Genomic DNA, 9,466 nt, shown 5'->3' with positions numbered 1-9,466 from the left:
ATAGCACCCCTAGTGGTCAAACGTTGCTAAAATTATTGTCTGTCCTCAGGATGAGGTCCCAAGTCCATATACTAAGTTTGGTTTCAATATGTGAAAGCATTGCTGAAATATGAGCCCACTTCTTGTGATTATAGCGCCACCTATAGGTCAAAAGTCATCAAATTTATTGAGCCTCCTCCTAATTGGGTCCTGAGACCCTGTACTGAGTTTGGTGTTGATACGCAAAAGCCTTGCTGAGATCACTTCACTTCCAAACTTGATTGGTCAAGACGGGCGATGGGTTTTGAATATGGGTCCAAAAAGCAATGCGTTTGTGAGTCATGGTCTGAAGATCATCTGTACCAAGTTTCATGAAAATCGGATGAACTTTGTGACCTTTGATGCCTTTTAAGTGATTTTGATTAAATCCAATATGGCGGCCAGATCAATTATGTTGACATCACAAAATCACATCTGTCAGCCTTAGGACCTCCCAGAGACATCACTAGTATATTAACATTAACATTAACAGACACCAATAGTAAGTTTTAATTCCAAACACATCACCCGTTACAGGCCAAAATGTAATTTTGCTTATTATAGCGCCACCTATAGGTCAAAAGTCATCAAATTTATTGAGCCTTCTCCTTATTGGGTCCTGACCCCATGTACTGAGTTTGGTTTTGATACGTTAAAGCTTTACTGAGATATTACTTCGCTTCCTGTTTGGCGGCTTCGCCGCCAAACTTGATTGGTCGTCTCAGGCAACCGGTTTTGAATATGTCTCCAAAAAGCAATGCGTTTATGAGTCATGGTCTGACGATCATCTGCGTCAAGTTTCGTGAAAATCGGAGAAACTTTCTGACCTTTGATGCCTTTTAAGTGTTTTTGATGACATCCAATATGGCGGTCGAATAAATTATGTTGACGTCACATGTTGGCATGTTTCGGCCTAAGGACCTCTCAAGGTATTAACAGATATCACTAATATGCTTTAATTCTAAACACATGACCCGTTACAGGCTAAAACATAATTTTGCTAATTATAGCGCCACCTATAGGTCAAAAGTCATCAAATTTATTGAGCCTCCTCCTAATTGGGTCTTGATACCCTATACTGAGTTTGATTTTGATACGTGAAAGTATTGCTGAGATATTACTTCACTTACTGTTTGGCGGCTTCGCCGCCAAACTTGATTGGTCGTCACAGGCAACGGGTTTTGAATATTGTTCCAAAAAGCAATGCATTTATGAGTCATGGTCTGTAGATCATCTGCGTCAAGTTTCGTGAAAATCGGACAAACTTTGCGAACTTTCATGACTTTTAAGTGTTTTTGATGAAATACAATATGGCGGAAGATCCAACATGGCGGAAATTGACGTCATTGGGTGCGTTGAGTTCAGCCTCATCCAAGGCTTCCAAATATGTTACGACATTCAAAATCGGGCATACGGTTCAAAAGTTAATTGCATGGATGCAATGTCAACTTTGACACATTGGTGGCGCTAGACTGTCTGTGGTTCAGGCATAAAACTAGCTCAAACTCATTTTTATACTGTCCCGAATCAATGTGCCAAATTTCACAACTTTTTACTGTACGGTTCTATGGGCTGCCATAGACTTCAATGGCAGCGGAAAGATGTGTAATAATAATAATAATAATAAGAAAAGGTAGAATCACTATGGGTTGCCGCGCAGCTTCGCTGCTTGGCCCCCAAATATAGCTGCAAGCAGCAATGTGGGGGCCAAGCAGGCAGTTCAGCAGTCCAGATTTGCCATGCAACTCAATGCCGTGGCATCAGGCATATAGCATTAAGCAGTCACAGCGAGTTCCATGGCAAACAAACCAAGATTGGCTGAGTTACAAGGTCAAGTTTCACATCAAAACATAGCTGATTTTGTAGGGCTGAACCAGGGCTGAGTGTCGCCGCACCCTCCCTCAGCCAGCCCACCGCCGCAATCGCCCCTGCCCGTCCCACTCCGCCCCACCCTTGCACGCACGCATTATAATGAACTGGAAGTAACTTGCTGTCATCAGTTTCACATCAAAAATAAAAGATTGACTGAGATATGATCACACTTGCTGTGATTTAAACACAGAGGACAACACACATCAACACAGACAACACAACATGTGGTGAACACACATCCAAATTTGGCCTGTTGGTGGCGCTAGAGCCCTTGAGTGAAATTAATTATTGAACTGTCCCCAATCAGTGTGCAACATTGTATAACTTTTTACCAGATGGTTCTATGGGCTGCCATTGACTTCCTTTGCAGAATAATGCACATAACTACTGGCCAAAATACATTTTTGTCAATTACAGAGCCTCCTAGAGGTCAAAGGTCCCCAAATTTATTGAGCGTCCTCCTGATGGGGTCTGCGGTACATGTACTAAGTTTGGTTTTGATACATGAAAGCGTTGCGAAAAGTGAGATATGAGCTCACTTTCTGTTTAGCAAGTTTTTCTTCTTGTTACGTGGCAAGCATGGTATGTGCATTATGGCCACCCTGAACTGGAAGATGACTCTCACAGAATATTGAATAAAAATTAACGTTGGTCCATGTGTCATTTCCAGCTTTGGAACTTGGTGCGTGGTCAGAGCTGACTGGCGCTGAAACCGAGCCCCAGTGTTCAATATGGCGTTGACTATGAATTGGCCGGATTTATTAGCCTAGTGTCTGCCATTCATTTGTATGGAGGGTGGGACTTAATCACTCTCTCCAGTTATATATAATACCCCCATGTGTGAAACAACATAAGCTTCAATCAGATGTGTTTTCAGATATATGTTGGGTGCAATAATGGTGTGACTGTTACCAAATGTTGGAGCCTATGTAATGTCAATAAAATACAAATATTTTTCTCTGACTTCATCCTTTATTCACATTTCTTTTTTTTTAATCATGCAAATTAGGCCTACCACATTTTATGTAGATATTGCCTGATTTGCTGAGTCTGGATATGAGATTTCAGAAAACTTGCAATACAACAATGATGTTTTTTATGATAGTAAATAAGTTTCATGGTAGTTAAGTTTCATGGTGATATTTGTTTTTTAACCTATCACCTGTAATCTCTAACCTTTCCATCAAATGTATTTTGTGTTCTGTGTGGAAATATTTTGATATCGAGAATGGCAAATGAAGTAGGGACTTTTATTGTGACGAGTATCATCCAATAACCCGTCTGTGACATCTACCATCTTTCTTTTAGCTGACTACAACTGTCGAGGTAAGACGCAAAGTTAACGTCTCCAGAAAATGAATTGATGTGTCTGTATATTTGGTTTTGAGCTACTTATAACAGAATAGGCACACAAAAATATGAAAATATGTCTAGCTGAGGTGCATCTGGAGAGCCACCTTTGTTAAATGTGTTAGCAGCTAACGTTTTAGTGTCACACTATGAACGACAAACGTTAACGTTAAAGTTAGGCATACAGGAAAGGTAGCGATTGTGTAAAAATGAATTAGTAACTTCAATAGCCTAACGTTACATAAAACATATCCTATGGAAGCAGGCAATGTGTTGAGAACTGGCCGTTATCTCATGAAATACGTTGTATCTCGAATTAAGTTTACATCATGCTGGCATGATGCTTCACGCCATGATGCAGGCTAACGTTGTTAGGCACGTTTGATTGTGAGCAATTAACTTTGTGGTAACGTTAACTGAACTCATTTTGAATAACTGTGTTGGAAAACGTTTTTCGGTACTATAACCTTAGTTGAGTTTTGGAGTCATGTCTGATCTTGAAAGCCGTTTGGAATGCAAGTTAACCTTAATGTTAGCAGAGCCCATTTAGACATTCTCTGCTAAATCAGAGACAGACTTCTAGCAGCTAGCTGCTATAGCTGAAGGGAGAACATAGCAAACCCGTACGAGTTGATTAAGCATTAAACAAATGTATGGCTCCGTTTCATGTACACCGTGTGTAAAGGCAGGTAACTATGTACAATTCTTAACAAATTAAGTAATTTAATTGATCTTAAATAGAGGATGTGAAGTTATCCTAGGTTAAATTGGTCTTGTTTGGGTGGAATGTGACCGAGGCTGCTAAAATCATAACTATGAATACGTAGGTTACGGCTAAAATACTCTTTTACAGTTACAAGCAAAATCACTCGTTTGTAAGCTCAAAGTACATATCTATGTAATTGTAAATGCTAAGTTTGTATCTTTCCTAAACTATATATGTTAAATGTTTTCCAGATTGTGGATTCCTTTTTGAGCAAGTTAATTGAAGGTAAGTGTTAAATGTTTCAGGGCTTTTATGTACAACTTCTAGGGAAATTGAAACTTTTATGCTGCATTGCCTGCAAAATGTAAAACCGTAATGCTAGTAAAAAATATGCCATTTGTTTATCTGGAATAATTACAGCTGTGCTCGGCCTTGTGTATAGCATTGAAATGCCTTATAGTTCTGAACAGAAAAAATAGTATATTACACTGATATGTGCTGATTCAGAGTAATTTCTATGGCCTCAGAGTAGAAAGTCATGAGAATCACTGCAGGGACTCCTGCAGTAGTTCTCAGTGGTGATGTGTGGTATTATTTGGGTTATGGATGAATGTGGTGTGGCATGCATATGAAAGCAAGGAAGGAGGATTTAAGAGTTGTAGAGGGAAACATTACTGCTGTATTGTAAGTTAATCTTAACATTTGGTTAATAGTCTGATTTGTATACTGGGATGCAGGTTGAAGTGGGTTGCTGGGCTTTGGACAGAGATGCTCACGTAGTTGCTCATCCTGAGCTTGGATTAGTTTTATTCCTGTCTCGTATGCTTTGTACTTTAGGTCAAGAATGTGTATGCCTAACTAGGGTGTAGCTGTAAATGTGTGCAATAGGTTCCATTTCATGGTACTTGTGGCCTACCCTAGCAGGAAGTGCAAAACGAAAGTAACATTTGCCTACTGCCCCCATCAAGGCAAATATTTCAAAAAAATATAAATATCCTTGATTAGACTATGTTGGTTTTTGTGGAAGAGAAAATTGGCGTTAGTCCTGGTTTTAGTAGTAGTAGTGGGCAGTATGCAGTCAGATAGGTCACCATAGGCATATTTGGATTCACAAATAAATAAACTACATTTGGCAAGATACTTGATATACAGGCTAAATGCAAATGGGCTATGCCAATGCATTATATTTTACATTAACAAAATGCAGAAAAATAGAACGGATTGAAAATAAAGTAGGCAGGTATGTCAGTCATTTTTATTCTTCGCAATTGGTGTACTGGCATGTTTAACTGTTAGCTGCAGTGCAATGTTACATTATGTGTAAGTTAAGTACAGAACCAACTGTGCAACCAGATTTTTTTTCTGTGCTCTTAAATCTTTTAACTTGGGCGCGCAAGTGCTCCTGGAATTTTTTTTTTGAATGTAGAGCCCTGTCTTAAGTTCAGAAGGTAAAGTGTCTTTATGATGTAAATATGTACATTGTTATTGCCTGTTTATCAGAACTGATTAAAGTATTAGTGCTAACTGTATGAGATTTCTGATGTGTTTTCTGTGTGTTTTGCAGATGCCGTGTCCAAGCAAGCGGTCCAGGGCGGCCAAGAAGAGAGAGGCTGACTTGAGGTCCACTGAGGTCAGGCTGTTGAGCTTTACTATATGTCCTGATGTATTATGATTGTGTGTTTAATAGGAAACATGTATGTTTAATAGGAAACATGTAATGTTGAACAGTGAACACATTTGATATGTTTCTCCCAATTCTTATTTACAGTAGTTTTTATGTTTGCTTAAAATATGCCACTTACATTTTGAATGTATTTGTTAAAGGAGTATAAGTTAAAGGAGAAATCCAGCGAGTTCTCACATAGATCTACATTTCTTGAGGTCACCAAGTACTGTTGGTACGAACCAAAATGAAAGCAATCGTTTTTACCGTTAGCTGCTGGTTATAGCAACTTGAGCTAGGTTAAACTGATTGTTTTGATATTGTTTTGTATCAATGGTACTCGGTGACCTTGAGAAACAGGGGTCTGTGAAAACTCGCCGGTTGTCTCCTTTAAGAAGTTGCTGAATATTTATGATCTAAATACATATATATTACTGTCCTGAAAGTATGTGTATATTAGTTGCTTTAATAATGAAGTTGTTGGAAGAAGTATGGTATGTTAGACTTGGTCATTTATGATAGGTTTTCTGTGTTACAGGTGCCGAGCAGGAGGTCCCCGGTGGCGAAGGGGTCCTGTGACGAGGTTGGGCGTCCTCGTGAAAAAGCCCAAACATATTCTGAAAACTTGCCAAACGAACTTCCAAACAAACTTCCAAACAAACTTCCAAACAAACTTCCAAACAAAGATTCATACAAAAACTCCAACGAAATGCCAAAATCTCCTCTCACTCTCTCTGACTCTCAACCTCTCTCTAAGTCTCATGCTGACGCTGACCTTCAATCACATTCTGAAAACATGACAAACCCTTTGCCGAACCCTTTGCCGAACCTTTCGTCGAACCTCGTTTCAAATCTGGTTTCAAATCTGGTTCAAAATCTGGTGTCAAACCCTTTGCCAAACCCTTTGGCAGACAAATATGCTGACTATATGCCAAACTCTCCACTCACTCTCTCTGACTCTCTACCAAAGTCTAATGCCTCTTATGAAAATTCAGTTCCATACTGTGTGAATGAACAAACTGCAACTAATGATTGTTCCTGTTTGACTCAATCTGATGACTTTCCAGAGAGATCTGTGCTGATGGGGTCCTTTCATCAAGGTCATTTACGGTTTGGAAATGTGCGCAACAAGCAGTGTGGTGCCATCAGTTTGACAGCTGTTTTGAAGTCCAAGATGAAGAACGTGTGGAGCTGGGAAACTGGAGATCTTGATGATGTTTTGATTAAGGGAACTGTTCTATACAGGTCAATGAGCGCACAGGGTAAAATAAGAGACCATGGAAGGGGTTACATTGCTGTGTCTGAATTACCTAGGCAATATGAAGTGTGGAATTGTGATTTTGCAATAAACTTTGCTGAATCTTACACTGGATTTATTCACGTTGATGACTATGACCATGCTTTGCGTGATGTTGCCATGCCTTTTGATGTAGCACTGCAGCGGGCACTGTTTAGCAATGATGCTTGTTTGTTAACCATTTGTGCTAATACATGTGCTATAGTGAATGCAGGAGCAAGGTTTGCCTTTGTTGATTCACATGCAAACAGGAACGTCAACCAGAAAGGTCAGAGGACAAGTTGTGTCGCATACTTCAGCTCTGTTCAGGCCCTGATCACATTTGTTTATGACTTAGCACGATCTTTTGGCGTAAGCACACCACGGTTTGAGGTAACTGGAGTCACAGCAGTAACTCATGCAACCGCCCAGATGACTGACTCATCCAGCTGCACAACGAGCTCTGTGAATTGCTGTCCACTCTACAGTGATGCTGTGAAGGGTAAGCCTAAAGTGTACCAACGGCAGGAAGTTGTAAGTGGGTTGTATAAGCCGATGAAGGTTGTAGGAAATGTCACAAATTGCACAGAACAGTCGCAGACAAAACGAGACACGCATGCCCGTTCTAATGTAAGCAGCAGAACACTCTACAGTGATGTTTTAAAAGGAGTGCCCAGTAAGGATGTGAAACGAAACGTTTGCAGGCCTTTGTATGTACATGAAGTTGGCGTAAATCTGAACAGGGATCGTGGTGCATCAAAGGACAAAAACAAAAGCTGTGAGTCTAATGTAAAGAAACCTGAGACCAAACATGATAAGCAGTCTCATTCATTCAACGAAAGTACAACAGATGATGTCATTCTTGTCAATGTAGAAACACACAAACAGTCTTTAAAGCGTAATTTGCAGGCAGCTGATGATGTTATAAGTGATGGGCCTACAAGAGTACACAAACAGGCTTTTAAACCGTTAACTCGCCAGGACCAGGATGCACTGTGCACATGTTTAGATCTTCAAAATGAAAACCTTGACATAGGCCTAATGGCAACAACTGATGTCGATGACATGGCATGTCCTTGTAAGATCAAAAATATAAAACCGGATGGTAATTGCTTTTACCGTAGCCTAGCCTTTAGCATTTGTCACAATGAAGACAAGCATTTGAAAATAAGACGTGCTGTCGTGCAACACCTTCAGAGAAACAACACCAAATTCAAAACATATCTGAGGGATGAATACACATCTGTACAGGACTACCTCAATAAATCAAGAATGTACTACTGTGGTTCATGGGCAACTGAGATAGATATTTTTGCCGCCGCCGATTTATTGCAAACAACGATAATCACTTTAAATGACGGAAGATGGAATATGCACAGACCAGACTCACACTCTTATAGAGACACGTGTATCTATTTGAATCACACTAGCAATCATTACGAAGTCATAACATGTGTTAAACACAAAGATACAGTAAGATGTGCAGGAATATGCCAGCCTGTAAAGATTGATGCCAACTTGAGGTCAACACGAAAAAGAAAGTTGAAAGATGAATCAGAAAATGTGAAAGCGAAGAAAGAGCGCAGTCGATACCAAAATGATGATTACAGAGAAAGAAAACTTGAAAATCTTAAAGGTAAATATCACAAAGATGAGTTTATCAACGGAGCTAAGCGTGAGTGTTCTCGTACCAATTTCTTAAAGAAATACAAGACAAATGTAGAGTTTCGGAAATACAAGCTTGATTATTTCAAACACAAATACAAAACGAATCTAGAGTTTCAGAAAGACAAGCTTGCATGTTTTCGGAGGAGATATATTAGTGATCCCGAATTTCAGAAATCGAGGCGCGACTACTCTAAAATGGCATATAAGAAAAACACTTCCTTTCAGGAAAGGATACGGGAGTATTCTAAAACCAAATATAACACAAACAAAACATTCCAGACTCTTGTCCGTAAATACTCAAAAGCCAAATACAGCACACACAAAACGTTCCAGACTCTTGTCCGTAAATACTCGAAAGCCAAATACAGCACAAACAAAACATTCCAGACTCTTGTGCGTGGTTACTCTAAAGCCAAGTATAAGACAAACAGGACATTTCAGAATCTTGTCCGTGGTTACTCTAAAGCAAAATATAAGACCAACAAGAAATTTCAAACTTGTGTCCGTGATTACAGTCATACTAAATACAAGAACAACATTAGCTTTCAGAACAAAATTAAAGATGACAACAAAAGGAAGTACGAAGAAAACAGAAACATCCGTGCAAAAAAAATTAAAAGAAGTTGTGAGAGCTATTCAAAGTGGCATAAGAAACAGGAAGAAATTGATTTGGCTATTGATCATTTTCGACAGGAGGTCAGCCATGGTCCTGAATATGTATGCTCAGTCTGTCACCGTTTACTCTTCAGGAAGCAGGTGCTTGAGTGTAAAAGACATTGCTATGAAAGCAAAGGAGCAGAAGTTGCTGCACTGGCTAATAGATGCATAACATTGCAATATTTACATGTGTGTGGTGTTGGATGTGAGCAAAAGTGCCATTGGTCTGATAGTTCATCAAGCAAACTATGGACTT

General features: G+C 39.5%; 1 long non-coding RNA gene across 1 annotated transcript; it reads left to right on the top strand.

The window, feature by feature from the left end:
* Positions 1-4,195: 4,195 nt before the first annotated feature.
* On the top strand, positions 4,196-6,213 carry LOC143140027 (uncharacterized). Its single transcript, XR_012990511.1, has 3 exons — positions 4,196-4,231; positions 5,511-5,576; positions 6,148-6,213. It is a non-coding gene; the product is annotated as an uncharacterized LOC143140027 (long non-coding RNA).
* Positions 6,214-9,466: the final 3,253 nt, after the last annotated feature.

Source organism: Alosa pseudoharengus, unplaced genomic scaffold (assembly GCF_046254945.1).
Source record: "Alosa pseudoharengus isolate Yale_2024_CS ecotype anadromous, Long Island Sound unplaced genomic scaffold, YU_APseudo_1.1 YU_APseudo_1.1_scf_23, whole genome shotgun sequence".
Taxonomy (NCBI): Eukaryota; Metazoa; Chordata; class Actinopteri; order Clupeiformes; family Clupeidae; genus Alosa; species Alosa pseudoharengus.
This window is presented reverse-complemented; position numbering and strand designations above follow the sequence as displayed.